This window comes from Schistocerca serialis, chromosome 2, assembly GCF_023864345.2.
Source record: "Schistocerca serialis cubense isolate TAMUIC-IGC-003099 chromosome 2, iqSchSeri2.2, whole genome shotgun sequence".
Lineage (NCBI taxonomy): Eukaryota > Metazoa > Arthropoda > Insecta > Orthoptera > Acrididae > Schistocerca > Schistocerca serialis.
In genome coordinates this window covers 949,110,685-949,128,342 of record NC_064639.1, presented here as the reverse complement: position 1 = coordinate 949,128,342, position 17,658 = coordinate 949,110,685, and the positions used below count along the sequence as shown (strand labels likewise).

Here is a 17,658-nt window from a genome sequence, read left to right as displayed (position 1 = left end):
ATCCGATACAGTTGTACAGTTATTGACACAAATCTGTACACTGCCAGGTTTCAAGACTCAGCCCCAGCTTCGGGTGTAATGTGTCGAATCGTCCATGTTAGAGCTAACTTAACCCCCTGTCGCATACGGCTCACCAGATTGAATACCCAAACGTGCCCGCACCACAAGCACCTGTCAGTTTCACTGACGTAAGGAACCCTTACCTAAATCTACAGGATTACTCTGCGATTCGTAATTAAGTGCCTGGCAGAGGGTTCATCGAACAACCTTAAAGCTATTTCTCTACCGTTCCACTCTCGAATGGCGCGTAGGAAAAACGACCACTTAAATCTTTTTGTGGGAGCTCTGATATCTGTTATTATAATGATCATTCCTCCCTAAGTTGGTGGGCGCCAATAGAATATTTCCGGAATCGGAGGAGAAAGTTGGTGATTGAAATTTCGCGAGAAAATCCTGCCGCAACGAATTGTATCATATCCGTGAAGCTCTGTCTCCTATTTCACGAGAGTACAAAACGAGCAGCCCTTTCTCAGAACTTTTTTCAGTTTCCTCCGTCAGTCCCATCTGAAACGCATCCCACACCGCACAGTAACACTCGAGAAGAGGGCTGACAAGCGTGGTGTAAAGCAATCTCTCTAGAACACCTCTTGCACTTTCTAAGTGTCCTACCAATAAATCGCAGTCTTTAGTTTGCTTTACCCGCAACATTAGACCTATATGATCATTCCTATTTAATTTAATCGTAATTGTAATCCCTCGGTACTTAGCTGAATTTACAGCCTTCAGATTTGTGATTTCTCGTGTAACTGAAATTTAATGGATTTCTTTTAGTAACGTTGTGGATTACTTTACTGTTTTCATTACTTAGAACCAGGTGCCACTTTTGCACTACAAAGATATCCTGTCTAAATCCTTTTGCAGTTGGTTTTCATCACCTGATAACTTAACAAGACGTTAAATGACAGCATAATCCACAAACAGTCTAAGAGAGCTGTTCAGATTGTCTCCTAAATCGTTTACGTAGATCCGAAGCAAGAGATGGCATATAACACTTTCTTGGGGAACGCCAGATATTACTGCTGTTTTACTCAGACTTCCCGCCAGTTACTAAGAACTGTAACCTTTCTGACAGGAATTCGAATCTAGTCACACAATTGAGACGATACTCCATAGGCAACCAATTTGATTGGAAGTCTCTTGTGAGGAATGGTGTCAAAAACATCGAACAATATGAAATCAGTTCGACATTACCTTTCGATAGCAGTCATTACTTGGTGCGAATAAAGAGCTAGTTGTCTTTCATAAGAACGATATTCTGAACCTGTGCTGACTATTTGTCAATAAATCGTTTTCTTCGAGGTAATTCATAATGTTCCAATGCAGAATACGCACCAAAATCGTACTGGAAATCGACGTTAGTGATCTGTGTGTGTAATTCAGCGGATTACTCCTATTTTCTTTCTTACGTATAGTGTGACTTGGACAACTTTCCTGTCTTTAGATACGGATCTTTCGAAGAGAGCGGTTGTATATGATTGCTAAGTATGGAGCTATTGTATGACCATACCCTGAAAGGAACCTGACCGGTTTACGATCTGCACAGGAGCCCTTGCCTTTATTGCCGGCCGCGGTGGTCTCACGGTTCTAGGCGCTCAGTCCGGAACCGTGCGACTGCTACGGTCGCAGGTTCGAATCCTGCCTCGGGCATGGATGTGTGTGATGTCCTTAGGTTAGTTAAGTTTAAGTAGTTCTAAGTTCTAGGGGACTGATGACCTAGGATGTTAAGTCCCATAGTGCTCAGAACCAACCTTGCCTTTATTAAGTGATTTAAGCTGCTTCACTGCACCGAGGATATCGTCTTCTAAGTTACCCATGTTATCGCCTGGAAATGACGGCGAGGGAACGGTGTGTGAAAGGACCATGCGGTAAAGTGTTTATGCAGCGCTGTCATTATAAGGCAGCACGCAAATAACATGCAACAAATACCCGTACAGATCGCCATTGCGTCCCGTCTGCCAACAGAAATAGAACTGAACAATGAGAGCGCTGCATAAACATATGGTCGGATGGTCCTTTTAATCACTGTCCTCTCACCGACATTTTCTGGATTCGGGTGACTGACATCAGGGTTGAAAAGTGCTTGTGGTGCGCGCATGTTTGGGTATTCAGTCTGATGAACGTACGGTAGATGTGTTGCCTTGTAAGTTCGCTTTGACATGGTCGCTTCGATGTACTACAAGGAGCGTTATATAAGTAACGCAACACATTTTTTCTGAAAATTTATTTTTTGTTCAGGATTCCAATATATCATATTATTCCTGAGCCGTGTTACAGCTCGCGTTGGTTCTTGTGTTTACTGGCACCACTACGTTTGCTAGCGTTGTCTGTCCGCGAGTGGCAGCAGCAGTTATCGATACCTGGTACCGTGGTACTATCTTTGGAAGGACGTAAAGTGTTTTCCAGATGTATGTTGGGGAGTTCGGTTGGGACGGAGGAGGAGTGAGGTCCGGCTGTGCGAGGACATGCTGGGGACTGCTGGCGGCACGCAGGCACTGCCGGGTCGAGGGGCTGTAGTTGTGAGGGCCACAGCCTCGTTGTCCACTGGACCCAGGACGTTTGAGTTGAGTGAACATTAACCCAGTAGTGAAACCTCCACCATTTTGAGATCAAGCCGTTTCTTCGCACGTTGGTGCTCGCAGGGTCGCTGAGACAAAGAGCAACGAGTGGGGTGTTTGGAGTTGGGGAAATTAGTTAGCTGTTCTCCGCTTCTTATTATTAATCATTGAATTCCTTGTGTTATTATTGGTGAAGTTCAACCAGGGGTATTTTTCTGCCTAGTGGCCGCTAGCAGCCCAGTTACCTGCCCTGAAGGTTAGCTCTTTTTTTTTTTTGCTGCAGTGTACCTTTCCTCGCCTTGCTGCTGGTCTCCGATAAGGCATATAGTTTGACAACCTCCTTGATTGTGGTTCGGATATGTTGTTTCTGTTGGACTGCTTCGTTCATAGTGGTTCCTTCTGCTTTTGGATGTTCTAAACACCGGGTTCTGAAGATGTCGGGTCTGCTTCGCCTGGGTTATTCGATCAGTGTATTGGTTATCAGACGTTAGGTAGATTTTGCAAATGTGTTAGTCTGCGTTTAAGGTATCACTAGTTTGAGTTGCCATCCGGTTACGTGAATACAACTCTTGGCCGCCTGTCTCATCAGTTACGAAGTTGACCGACTTTCCCAGGCCGACCCTTGGAGCACTGTCTGAGGCCCACTTCTCTCTTGGTTGATTAGATTGTGATGATTGTTTTTGTTCAATATTTTAATTTTGAGTTATTACTATTGGGCCCTCAGCTGTGAGTGGAATTTAATATTTTTTTTTATTTAGACATTGTGTCTTAACAGTCAAATTTGATAACTGTTCATTATTGTCAACCTTATTTGCAATTGGTTCCAAATAAAGTGTACGGGATTTAAAAACATAACTGAGCAACCAACGGTAGCTGAGTAAGGCCCCATCCACACCATAACCTGCCTTTCCCTAAGTACCATGTTTCAATTCCTAACTGTTTTGGCTGCAAAACCCTATTTTTCAACATAATTTCTGTTCAGTGCGACCACCTTACGCCACCTTAATGGAAGGGCCTGTGTGTGTCCGTACGTTCCAACATTGCAGGAGTCATTTGTGTGCGGCAGGCCGAATGCGGGAGACAGGACAGGTTTGCGCGACCTCGTTGCGGTGGTGACAGACGGCTTACCGTGCTTTTGTTCACAGGTCTTAACAGGCGTTCTTCAAGCACCTATCTACGATGCTCTGGTTTCCCACCAAAAGGAACTCTCTGACAGCTGTCTGCTTGGAACGGACCTCCGTTACAGACGCAATTTTGGAGGCTACGTAAAGGACCGCTACTATTTGGAACTTCATGAAACTACAGGGACTGAAACGGGAATATTCCAATTTGTCCCATAACAAATTCTGCATTTTTTTCCAACCGAAATTGACTGAGAAATAAGTGTTGCGTTATTAAGCGCCCCTCGTACTTATAGATACATGTGAAGATGCTGCTGAGTACCTGAAGGCCGGTAGTGTAAAGTCTTCAGTCAATACAGTCAGACTGTAGCGGAAGTTTTAATTATGGGCGTATGATTGTTACATTGGTTGTTGTTTCTTGTAAGTGATGGTATGACAATTCATTTTGGCAGTTTAGCTTACCTTATTACATTAAGGTGTACGATGCACATTAGTTTATGATACTATGGGAGGTAGTTTATTTCATGGACACGCGAAAAAAATTTCCTGTAGACGACACTTCCATATGACGCTGACGACGTTTTAAGTTAATGAAACAAAACGCATATGTAAAATAATAGCGACGTAATATGGGATTCATCCCATGTAGTATTATTATTGCACGCTTTAACACCTGTTATGTACGCTAGGTAATGACAATTAGTCGCAATTGCAGCCAGTAAAAGTTGTCGATACCGGTGCCGAATTTAGAAACGGCCTCGCGTTAGCGAAACGGCACGGTCTTTTCCGCCTCACTGCGTTCAGCGACTCTGGCTGTCAGTCCGTTCGGGTAGCGCCGTACCACCTCCGCTAACTGGGGCGCGCCAATGATTTGGCGACAGGGTGCGCGTGGATCGTGACTGCCACTTGCGGCGGGTGACCGCTGCCGAGTCACGCACAGATTGGCGGCCGCCCGGCGCATGCGCAGTGCGAGCTGCTGGCAGCGGACCTGGTGCTGCTGGGGCAGTGCGCCTCGCTCGGGCCCGCCCGCGGGATGTAGCCGCGCCGCCGCCGCTGGCGGCCTCCCAGGTAACACTTCCTGCTGATAATGCCGCCGCCTGCGCCCTCCGAAACGTCTCTCATACTCACGCACCAGTCAGCAACGTGGATGTGGAATGCCTTCATTCCTAATCCCCGCCCCAGTTACACATTTCGTGCCTTCCCTTCTGTCAGTCTTGATGCAATATAAATGTGGTGCAAAACGAGCTAAACGTACCGTGCGTAGCAGGTACGAATGCTACCACGGTTAGTATCAATTTGAATAAAATCATTTTGGGCATTAGGGCGTGTCAGTTTGAAACGAAAATCACTGTTATAATCTATAGGTTTCGGTGGTCTTTGCAGTTCAGTCGCACTGAAGACGACCGATAGATAAATGGTCGAAACGTCGGGCTTGATAATGGTTTAAATTTGAGTGTGACGTGGTCTTACGTCCAAAACAATTTTATTCACACCGCAGTAAATTCCAAAAAAATGCTTCTACATTTTGTTTCCTGGTGCGGTTCGACAATGATTCACGTCTTAAATAAAATTTTGCTATTCACTGTATGCGTCGTACAGTTGCGTGGAGATGAGTAAAACATTATTTTTCGCGTTCGCCATTTAGAGACCACGCAGAATAATACAGTCCATTCATTTTGGCTCTTTGCTTCCTTTCCTCCTTTCCAATAGCTTTTCATTTTTTCCCTTTTGTTATTTTCTTTGTCTACCAGCCGGTCCTTTTCTTACTTCTCAAAAGCTTCGATATTTTATCCCAGTTTTTTGTATCTCGGTGGTTTTCCCTGAAATGCTAAAGGCAATTTCCTTCCCAGTTCTCCTGTCCGACCTTTAGCTTTGTCACTAATGACAACCTCGTAGACAACAGATAAATCCTATTGGCCCTTCAGCTTTGTACCACTTCTATTATAACCATTTTTGCGTTGTCTTTATCCGTAGGGTCTACTGTTCGCCTTTTTAACTCTTGTAAATGTACTTCAAAATTCATTTTGTGAGACTTCCATCGTCTATCTTCACTATGTGACCAACGTACCTAACTCATTCCATTTTACTAATTACTAGATATATTTCTAACATATCTTTCCACATTCTTCTTTACTGCAATTCTCGCTTCTATACCGAGAGTTGCCTTCATCTGATCTTTCTTAACCCCAAATTTAAAAAGAAAATTCTTTAATTTTTATTTTTCCTTGTATATTTTGAAAGACCGTTTATCTACGGAATGTCAAAATATTTAATAGAGGGGCTGCTATGAGCATATCGCTACAACCCACTTTACGTCTTATGGTACCAGTGCATTAATTTAGTTCTCTCTATGCTCTTCATAAACAGGGGGAGGGTGAGGGGGGGGGGGGCTGTCAACTAAGTACGGGTTTTCATCAATACTCCACATTTTTTCTGACTTGGCTTCATGCTTATCTTTCTCATACAGAGTAACCATCCAAATTTCCAGGCTGCATGCATTCTTTATATTGCTCGCTCGTCCTATGAGAAAATGGTGGTGGGTATCAAATACTGTGCTCAGACTCGCTATTTTATACGGAAAGGCACTTTCGAAAGATTGTAGGTTGATTCTTAGTGAATATTTTTTTCATCTGCGTTGGTGTGCTCAATTAGATTTAGCGTTTCTCCAGCCGCATGGTCTAGGGCGCCTTGCCACGGTTCGCGCGGCTCCCCCCGTCGGAGTTTTGTGTGTGTGTGTGTGTGTGTGTGTGTGTGTGTGTGTGTGTGTGTGTGTGTGTGGGTGTGTGTGTTAAGGTAGTGTGTAAACCTAGGAACCGATGACCTCAGTAGTTTGGTCCCATAGGGACTTACTACAAGTTACGCAGTTACGAAGCGTTTCTCGAACCATGAGGTGAACGCCTCGTTCAGAGCCTACCAGTTTCGCTTGATAAATTGGGGCTAACACTGTAGCATGTAGCACATTGTACTTACGCTATCATTTCGAGCATACTTATTTTTTAATATTAACGTCGTGAAACTTGACAACTTCATATTCTCACCGGATCCACCTTGTCTCTGACGATTTTCTAATTATAGTGCAGTTAAATTGTGAGTCGGACCTGTATTGGAAACAGTTGTAGTATGGTCACTGTATTCGGTTAATGAGAAATTCTTCTTTCACTTGGTCTTTTACAAGTAACAGTGCTACTTGAGAAAAGGTTCAACGGGAAAGTAGTAATGCATTTTGTAACTATCAACCTTTGCCCTAGTTTGCTACATTTGTTTCTCCCCTTTGCCAATCGTTCCGTTGACTGCACAATTACTTCTCGCAATATCCTTTACAGTCTCCCTCTATACGTGTCATGACCATGGTTTTGGCATGAACGTTTACTGTCAATTGGCCCTTCCAGTGACAAAGATTCCACTTCACGGACATTCAGAATGAGTCCCACTATCATGGACATCCGCAGAAGAAATTTGTTCTGAGGGGTGCAAGACTCAGAAGTTTTCATTTATGTAAATGAATTGGCCACTTTCGAGACGTGTCAGACCGCAAGAACTAAATTTTATAGGTTACGCAAAAAGCTTATTGTATCGCAAGAATTGGTTGTTATGCATGGTGTTAGAGAATTCAGTGATAACTAAAAATTGTGTGAACTCCGTAGTCCAGAGAGAGAGAGAGAGAGAGAGAGAGAGAGAGAGAGAGAGAGAGAGAGAGAGAGAGGGGGGGGGGGGAGATGTTGTTGCCCCTCCCCCCCTTTCGGATACCTGTGCTCATTACACACACACACACACACACACACACACACACACACACACACCTCTGCTGAAAGGCTTCCAGCGACTAATTTGCTTACTTTTTCTTCTACAAGCTTCTCATTTCGTACTTTTCCATCCGCTAAAGTTTTAACATCCTTCTGTAGACCACATACTGAACACGAACTCTTCAGTTTCATCTTCTCCGTTGTAACCCCCTCACTACACCCACGTGCACCTTCTTTGTTCACATAGGACTGCGCTCCTGGCGCAGAGTTCGTCGTTTTTCTACTATTTCCTGCCTGTGTTTGATGACACCAAAGGTCGTTAAAGAAATCTATTAATAGTCCATAACAACTATCTTGAAACGTCTCCCTTGGGTGAAGTACATTTAGTTAAAATTTGGCGTCAGCAAACCGTAGAACTTAGTACTATATCAGGACACACACGGTTCTGAGTGAAGATTCCCCATTAATTGCCCACTTATGTTGCGTTACCGTCAGTTCGTCTCTCTCTCTCTCTCTCTCTCTCTCTCTCTCTCTCTCTCTCTGTGTGTGTGTGTGTGTGTGTGTGTGTGTGTGTGTGTGTGTGTGTGTGTGTGTGTGTGTCCGTCCGTCCGTCCTTCCCGCCCCGCCATTAACCTGTTTCTGTTCCTCGCCTGAAAGAGTCAGGGGTGCCTACCCCATCGCTCGTACAGTAAATACTTGAAGACCCGCTAGCTTACATTGTCCCGGCTTGGTGACGCGGTATCGCGGTGCGTCGGTTTCGACCTACCCTGAGAGTGTTATTGCCCCCTGGGGCTAACCTTGGCTGGCGGCAAGGACTCGGCGCTCAGCAGTTTGTTTCTGAGGCCGTCCCGAAATACCCGCCGTTGGGGCCAGCCCGTTTCATCGTGACACACATGCCTGTATCTCCAGCGAATGGAACAACTCCAAACATCGTGGAGAATCGCTTCCGCTGGCCCCCGAGCAACCGACCTGTTGAGGAGCGAGAACCAGGACTCGGGCCGCTAATACCGCCACTGGCTCAGTTGCAAAAACACTTGTTAATAGTAGCTTCCATTAACTCGTCGTTGAAAAGAGAATAAATAACAAGCGTTACAAAACGCTCTCAGATATTTTAGGCAACAAGTAGCAGATTCTGCACCACTCCTGTATTACCCTGTGTAACGTGCAGCGTCGTCTGAAGACCGGTTCTGAAAGGAACGAAAAGAGTTACGTCCATGAAATAACGAGAAATTCTGTTTATTGGCAAGGCGGGAGACAAGCGTAAGTTCTGCAACGATTTGGTTCCAACTTCGAGGCAGATGAAACGCACAGTCGTCTGTTGGTATTTCCTTACTGATCAATATTTCACGTTTCGTAGAAACGGTCTAGCGCTGTGCCGTGAAAAAAGCAATTTAATTAAATTGACGGAAGTTCGTGGAAATCTTGAGCTGATAAATGAATGAATGAAAACTTTCTAAAGAACGTCATTGTCGCGTTGCTCCGTTGCAAATACCGGGTCGGTGATACGTTCGTAGCGATGTACTGTAATAAACAAAACAGATACGCATAACAATCGATACACATAAGAGACGTAAAGTCAGGTAATGTATTCTCTTTCACTGTTTACAATACTGCCAACGCTGGGGTCATTTCCTGACGGAATACCCATTTTTCAACCGCTTACGTTCCCGTTCGTGTTTGCCGTCTGCGTTATATGCCGTTTTAACGACGTCGTGCGAGCTGTCGACTGCGTTTTATTTTTTATCCGTCGTAGCAATATGGCGAGGTCCATTTAATTTTTAGTTGTGGACCTCCATTTCTCTGCGGCGTATTTCATAAACCTTTCTCCACGTCCCTGTTTTTAGCTGTCTTGTCTTCCGTCGATTGGGATTGACATGTAGTCGTTTTTAACTCCTATTTTTTGTCTTCATGTTCTGTCAGTTTTGACATCGGCGCGTATGACCCTAGTTGTTTTTTGCTCGCTAAATCAAATCAAATCAAAACAAAACAAACACTGGGGTAGCATTTCGGATCCGCGACTTTAGAAATCACGTATTCTCGAGACGAAGAGTTCGTCGAGCCATGTTTGGAGCACATTTTCATCCGGAAGAGAAGTTCCTTGGAGGTTGTTCGATAGAGAGAAGTGATAATCTGAAGGCGTAAGATCAGGTGAATAACATGGGTGCAGAGAACAAGTAAAAGTGTTCAAAATGATTCAAATTGCCCTGGGCACTATGGGACTTCACATCTGAGGTCATCAGTTCTCTAGAACTTAGAACTACTTTAACCTAAGGACATAACACACATCCATGGCCGAGGCAGGATTCGAGCCTGCGACCGTAGCGGTCGCGCGGTTCCGGACTGAAGCGTCTAGAACCGCTCGGCCACAGCGGCCGGCAAGTAAGTGTCCCTGGTACATTGTGTGTAATCCCGCACCACTGATAGACAAGCAGCACCCGCTCAAGGGAATGTTTTGTCCCATGCTCCGTCAACACCTCGGCACAAATGGTTACATTTAGATTGGTACCATTACCGGGGAGCACGGAATGCTCTTGAATGGCGCCGCATTGCTACCAGCGATGAATCACAGTTGTGCACCACCCTTTCCGACCACGGCCACCTGGGAAGAGGACCCGTTCTTCCAGTGTTCCTAAGAGGCACAGCCGTATTACTTCTGGCGACATTGTATTCTGAGCCGTCAGATATGATTTCAGGTCAGCGCTGGTAGTGACGGCACAACAGTACGTTACTGACATCTTGCGTCTTCCAACAGGACAGAGCTCGTGCAGACACGGTTCGTGTCCCTGTGAACTGTTTGCATGATGTCGAGGCACTCCGCATGACCAGCAAGATCTCCCCCACCACTCACCCAATCTGTCCTCGATATAGCTGTGGGACCAGCTCGGATGTCAACTTTGTCGAAGTGCCTGTATGCAGTATATCAAGGTCCAGTTAAAACAGTTGGGTACCAGGTTGCCTCAGGAGAGGCTGCAACGTCTCAATGACATCCTTCCCAGCGGAATCAGTGCGTGCATCAAAGTTACAGGATGTTTGTTTTAATGATAAAGAACCACCACATGGGTCCATTTATGTATTGGTTAAACCACATCATACATATGTTTGGCCAAACGGCGCCCGGTCCTCCGCCGCAACCTTTCGATTGCAGGCGTGCAGGTGCCCTGGTTCCCAACAACCACCCATCTCGGGGTCCAGATGGACCACAAGCTGCCTTTCCACTGTCATGCGGAGTATGTCGACAACAAGGGCAAAAGCTGACCAGGGCTTTGTACCCACTCTTCTGCAGTAGGGAACTTAACCTGCATACCAAGCTCCGCATCTACCGAACAGTTATCCTGCCTGCCCTCACGCATGGCTCTGCTGCATGGGCCACGATTAGTGTCACCAGGATGCGGACATTGCAGCGCCTGCAGAACAAGGTTCTCAGGTGGAGCCTGCACGCCCCGCCACTCATGAGAATTGTGACTCTCCACGAGGAAGCCGATATCGCCCCGCTCAAGACGACCATACGCAACAACGTGCGGCGGCTCTATGAGAAAGTGGATGTCTTGAGGGGCAGTGTCCATGAGGTACGCCACGTTGGGACCACACTTCCGCGCCGCTGGCATCGACATCCGGTTCCCCTAACCATCCTAGAGGAATAGGATTCCGACCATGGCTAAAGATCGGCCAGGCACGCCCACCACGATCCTTTGGCGGGACTAGCCCCCCGTTCTGCGTCCAGTACTTTCCTACCCTACCTGCCCATGTCAGGATAAATTTGTCTGACCGACGTAGTACTGTCACCGCTGGAGGGTGATACGAGACTCCAAGTCCCACCGTCACACCTCCAAAGTGTATTGCAGTGACGCAACGTCACTGCCCTGTGGATACATTTACTGCTCACCAACACAGTTAGACCGAAAAAGACCGGTGATGCTGTATTGTAACGTCACAAAAATAGATAAATCATACAAATCACAATGTGCAACTCAAAGTAATGCGTATGGCTTAAGCATATGACATACTTTTCTATCTCAGGGCTTTAAACTTGTGGTACAATATGCTAACAAAATTCCAGATATGACTGTATATGTTATTAAAATTGATTTTTGTTATTTACTTTCGTGGAAATGCAAGGTTACGGAGATTCTCGGGATTTCGTGAAGCGAGGACCGAAAAAATTTGCTGAACTCGATTTACTCAAGTATGATTCAATATTGGAAATACTGATTACTTTTATTGTTGCAAAGGAAGAACCGCTAATCAAGAGAAATCTCCTACATTTACATTTTTGCTTGTCAAAATTAGAGAATATTAAGATATTTATTACGACTCTGGGCCGTTATCGTTTAGAAGAGTGGCGTTGATCTGTGCACCAATCTTCCCCTACAAAATTTGCATAAAGAAATTAATTTCACCACTTCATGAATATAGGAGCTGGTACAGATAAAAATTGATAACACATTTCAGTAATATCTGATTATATCTAGACTAAATATTACATGAAACAAGTTTTCGTGCCTCGTCACGAAAGGACTTCTTACACTACAAAGCGCTACGGTCGCAGGTTCGAATCCTGCCTCGGGCATGGATGTGTGTGATGTCCTTAGGTTAGTTAGGTTTAAGTAGGTCTAAGTTCTAGGGGACTGATGACCTCAGCAGTTAAGTCCCATAGTGCTCAGAGCCATTTGAACCATTTTTGAACACTACAAAAAAAAAAGGGGAAGAGATCTTTTTGCAAAAAAAAGATTGCAATTACATTCGCAGATCATGTTACTTCATTACAGAGTCTTTGTTATTTTTCTGAGAAAAGATATTTATATCTTTCGAAGTTCTCACAATAACATTTCGGTACGACGTCAGTTTTGGTGTATTTGCGAAGTTATTTTATATCATTTTCATCGCGTTAACTGGCGTACAGCCACACCCATACTGCCAAGTTCTGTGTTTGACTCCATACTGCAGTCACTGAATCATCATCACATATCCTCTCCGCTCATGGAAGTTTCATTCCGTTTCTTCTTTCCCCTCTGGGTGCTTCACTTTCTTGTCAGGTTGTTCAATTATAATAAAAGTCAGTAGATTGATGAGAAGGCGTTTCGTATCGTCTCTAATGAGCTTGATGTAGCTCTGAGATTCAACTCTCCAACGTACTTGCCTTATATCAGTGGTGTTATTTCATTTTCAGGTCTAGTATCTCCATCTTCCGCCAATAATTACGTTTCTTGTTATGACACCATCCCAGTTTTAGAATGACACACCAGTGGTGGGATTCAATGGACGAACGTACTTCAAACCGCAAATAACCGGTAGAAAGCAGGCTTCTTGTATTAGCGCTGCGCTAAATACACACTGAAACGCCCCCTTTCCTTTCTGCGGGTTAATGAAGTAAACAAACATTTAATCTGACACGCGAAAAAAATCATTTATTCGTAGATTCTGTGTCGGGGTGCCAAGAAGTGCAACAGAGAGGTGTTCGCTGCCAGAGGCGTGTTCATTATCCCGCCCGCGAACACGTTTAACGCTGGCTGGCAGTCGGTTGTTCCCGCATAGCGCAGGACACACACGAACACCTGTGCCGGCTTGGCCGCGTGTCGGTAAAAAGCTGCAGGCGGCCACCGCAGCCAAGGCGGAGAGCGCCCGAGTACCATACAGGCTCCTGCGGGGCGGGGCTCCCTCAGTGTTGCCAGCGAGGGGAATCACTTGTCAGCCGCGGCCGGGGAAAATAAACCGCTGTCGGCAGCCTTTTTTCGCCGCGGCGTTGTTTGCAGTGCGAATCGGTCAGAGCAACGATTCTTTTAAACTGAGTTGCAGATTCCATTTCTCTTCGACGGGGGGATAAGCAGTGATGCCGAGGATAAAGAGGCAAAGCTGTCATCAGGTCGCAGGGTTGAACACCGCAGTGGTATACTAGGCCTGGTCGTGTTGGAGGTAATATGCCTTCACCTTTGTCTCTGACAAGTGAACACACCTACCCACGCAGTTAAAGGGAGAAGCATACATTCAGCTGGACGCCAGACACGGTGCAACTCGGTATTATTCACTTTAACAAACACTGTCAGAGCGTGGTTGGATTGTCCTACACGTTCTTGCATTACTCCTGATGCCAATATTTTTTTCATTTTGCTGATTCCTTTCATTAGTATTGTGTATACAATAGTGACATAAAATAACTAATTTTTTATTCGAGCAGTATCCTACTAAATTTAGTTACGGTGTAATTTTCCCATAGCTGATGAAAGTATATTTATTTCATATCGAAGCACTTCGTTTAAATAAATATCAATTTACTGTACCTGTAAACGACGCGTTCTTTTTAAGACTGACATTTATTTGAAAGCCATCATCTTCGAAACAGATGTTATACTACTTCTGGAAAATTAATATTTCCAAAATTATTCGTATTCAGAATCTTCGTCTTCCAGAATGTTCAGTTTATAAATATCTTTCCTAACCTTGGTTCCATAGTTTTGTAGTCCAAATTGTTCCTGTTCCAAAAAATGTATACTTTTACTTAAATTATGTTTTACTTTCTTAATTATTCCAGTATGAAAATGTCACTTTATTTAAAATTCTTAGCGAACTTCAGGGATCCCCCTGATCATAGAAATCCTCTATGAATAAAGTATTTTTTATTTCCTACTTATAGAGGTTTTGCTTACATTCACTTCACTGTGTATTTTATCTTTCTATAGGTTATTTTATGTTAATATCCAAAACGTAATAGCCCACTATTTTACAATTTTGTAATTTCTGTAATGGGCGCGTCTCTAAACGTTCATCTCGCAGAAAGTCATTCTGGATTAGTTCTGTCAACTTTGCAGTGACTTCCTGCTGCCCAAATACGTCAGTTCAGACAAGAAGTTCTGTGAAACTTCCAGGCATATCAGCGCACACTCCACTGCAGAGTGAAAATCTCATTCATGAAGTTCTGTCTTTGGTGAACGCGAAAGAATCTCATAAATCCTTATGCCCACTTACTAAAATTGTAGTGACAATAGTTACCAACTGTTTACAAAAGTCTAGCATATTAGATTAAGATTGCTTTTACTGCACCTACGGTTCCGCCCCGTCTACACTGTATAACCGCTCAATGTTATTCGATACGATCACGACGAAACCCCTCGTTCGACGTTAACACTCGTGGTGTCACTCGCCTTCATACATGGCAGTGGACGTTTGAAAATTCGTGACGCTAGCTCAATGGTCGTCAATTGATTTAAATGTTATTCCCGGCTGACTCTTAATTCAATTACTGCCACGGGGGTGAGGAGAAAGAACACATCCTGGTGATACCAGCATTATGCGTAGTTAGATGTTCGATTAATCTGAATGGTTTGCAATGTTCCAGCGATTCTATTCGAACTCTATGCTGATGTACCGACAAGGGCCATTTTCGCAGATAAACATGCAAGTACGTAATGGATGTTCAGTTTCTCAATATAGTTCGTCGCACTCACACATTATACATGCGCTGTAAGAACAATTTCATGCATTTACATTTTTGGTGTCCCACAATATTGGTTGGCTAAATATTATGACGATACGTTGCATACAACTTCCACAGATATTGTTTATCACGTAGTCAAGATTACGTAATGAAGCCAAAATCGTGGATAAAATTGAAATGTAGTTTGTTTATTAACACTTTTCTTTTCACTAACTAAATATGAAATATGAAGCGGGATTGGAGGTGATGATCCTATCCTTTTTTAGTATTTTAGGTCCCCGTTAATATCTGGTAGTTAATAAGCGAACTATTTTTTATGCTGGCGCGTTGTTTGTATCAGTTACCCCCGTAACCGTCCAAAGATAAGATTTATTAATGTTCCGCGCACACGCGTATCACCATTTTATAAAATGCAGAATTACGTAAACTATAGCTTTCCGTTGCGCACAACTTTCGTGGGTTCCACAACCATAATAGTTTCCCAAGAGTATTTTTTCCAGCTAACACAAAGTTCGAATTATGTTGTCGGATTCATTTTCACTTCACCCGACAATAAACGTCTCTGATCACTTCGTCACACGTAATGTATTTTAATCGTGCTTGGAGAGTCTTTAAATAATCACCTTAACGAATTTCGCAGTCGCGTACCAATTTTTCAGCGACTAGCCCGATCGCGATAACTGAAGGTAGAGAGCTCGATAAAGTGTTACATGCTCTTTTATACGTATTAAACAAACGCGCCCCTATATCTTTCTGTCCCGCTTGTTCTTTGCTACTTTGCTCTTTTATTATTTTTAATTATATTGCTTCTTAGTAATACTGTGCAGTTATTAAAGTTTCGTATTACTTTCCCCTTTTTAATTCTTCCCCGATTTTAATTAATATGATGCTAATTGACACGCCTGCCCGCAAAGTACCGTTATAACTGGTACAAATCAAGCAGACAAGGCAGTTACTTTCTATCGTCAACGTGTAAATGCACTACATTTACCGTAGTTGAAAAAGAGCTGCGCTGCTGTACTAGTGACATAGATAAAGGCCCAGAGCGGCTACGTAGTCCTGTGTTTGTAGGACGGAAGCCGCTGTATAGTCTGCTGGAGTCGAATGAATGAATGAATAAATAAATTTTGGGCCACTCCGGCCATTCCAGCAATACGCTCACGGCCTTCAAGCAGTGCTGAAATCTGAAAGGCTCTCGTAGCTGGAAGGAGGTAACGATAGGGAGGGGATATGCAGGCGGGGATGGAGATGAATGGGGACGAGCGGCCGACAGAAGTCTTCTTGCCCGACCTGAAACAACCTCCAGATCGCTAACATCTGCACATTAACATCGTAGCTGTGCGGTGCTTCCTATAATTGTCATCCTATGCCAATAAGTCTTTCAGAAATTTTCTAATAATGGCAGTTAACTACTTAAGTGAGTCTGTGGTCACTTCGAATTTTCGCTAAGAGCACAGCTAAATCATTAAACGTATTTCCATTTATAACGATATGTTTGAGTTAGTCATCATCAGATCCAACACGTTGAAATGGTTAATCGTAGTGTTATCGCGAAGAAGTGCGTTCAGAGAGAAAGTAATATACACACAAAGGAAAGCTAAAAAAATCTGAGTTCAAATATCTAGGAGAGTGAACAGAGACAAATGTCTTTAAGAAGCCTTTCCTTCACGGATCGGGAAAATGGAAACAGCATCTCAACCAACCAAAAGTGTCTGCAAGAAGAAATTAATGCTAGTTAATGCCAAGATAAGTCGTTATTGCACAACAGTAGAGAAAAGTGCCCGAAACCAGACGTCAGTGTTTTTATTTTCAAAGAATTATATTTTGATAGCACGTAATATTTATTTTATCATGTTACGTACTATTTACATTTTACAGCCGATCAGTTCGTCATTCCATCATGAAGGAGGTGGTACACAGCTCGTGTTGTCTATAGTTCAACCATGCCTAGACGGTCAACACCGCTGTTCGATCGCGTCCGCATTGTTACTGTGTCAGGAAGGGCTCTCAACAATGGAAGTGTCCAGGCGTCTCGAAGTGAACCAAAGCGATGTTGTTCGGACATGGAGGAGATGCAGAGAGACAGGAACTGTCGATGACATGCCTCGCTCAGGCTGCCCAAGGGCTACTACTGCAGTGGATGACCGCTACGTACGGATGACTTGGAGGAAGCCTGACAGCAATGCCACCATGTTGAACAATGCTTTTCGTGCAGCCACAGGACGTAGTGTTACCACGCAAACTGCGCGCAATTTGCAACCACGACACCATGCAGCACGGTATAGATGGGCCCAACAACATGCTGAATGGGCCGCTCAGGATTGGCATCACATTCTCTTCACCGATGAGTGTTGCATATGCCTTCAACCAGGCAATCATCGGAGACGTGTTTGGAGGCAACCCTGTCAGGCTGAACGCCGTAGACACACTGTCGAGCGAGTGCAGCAAGGAGGTGGTTCCCTGCTGTTTTGGGGTGGCATTATGTGGGGCCGACGTACGCCGCTGGTAGTTATGGAAGGTGCCATAATGGCACTTCGTTCTTGGTTTTACATTCTTATTATTCCCTCTTGGTTCTTCTACGTATTACCCATTTATCGCTACAGCTTACTCGATACTCCATACACGTGTAGAAATGGACGCATTTCGCTCAAGAAGAAACTCGAAGCACCATGCTTTCTAAGAGCAGCCGAAACGACACTGAAGAGCCATAGAAGCTGATATACCTGCTTAACATGGTGTACGGCCCCCGT

General features: G+C 44.3%; 1 protein-coding gene across 2 annotated transcripts in view; it reads left to right on the top strand.

The window, feature by feature from the left end:
- Positions 1-17,658, top strand: part of LOC126458330 (protein rhomboid) — a 304,631-nt gene that overhangs the window by 133,762 nt on the left and 153,211 nt on the right. Inside the window, exon 1 of one of the 2 annotated variants that reach the window (XM_050095290.1) lies at positions 4,689-4,804. The exons of the other annotated variant lie outside the window; for it this stretch is intronic. The gene's annotated coding sequence lies outside the window, so the exon portion shown is untranslated. Of the gene's footprint in view, positions 1-4,688; positions 4,805-17,658 lie in introns of those variants that run through there. 2 annotated transcript variants of the gene reach the window in all.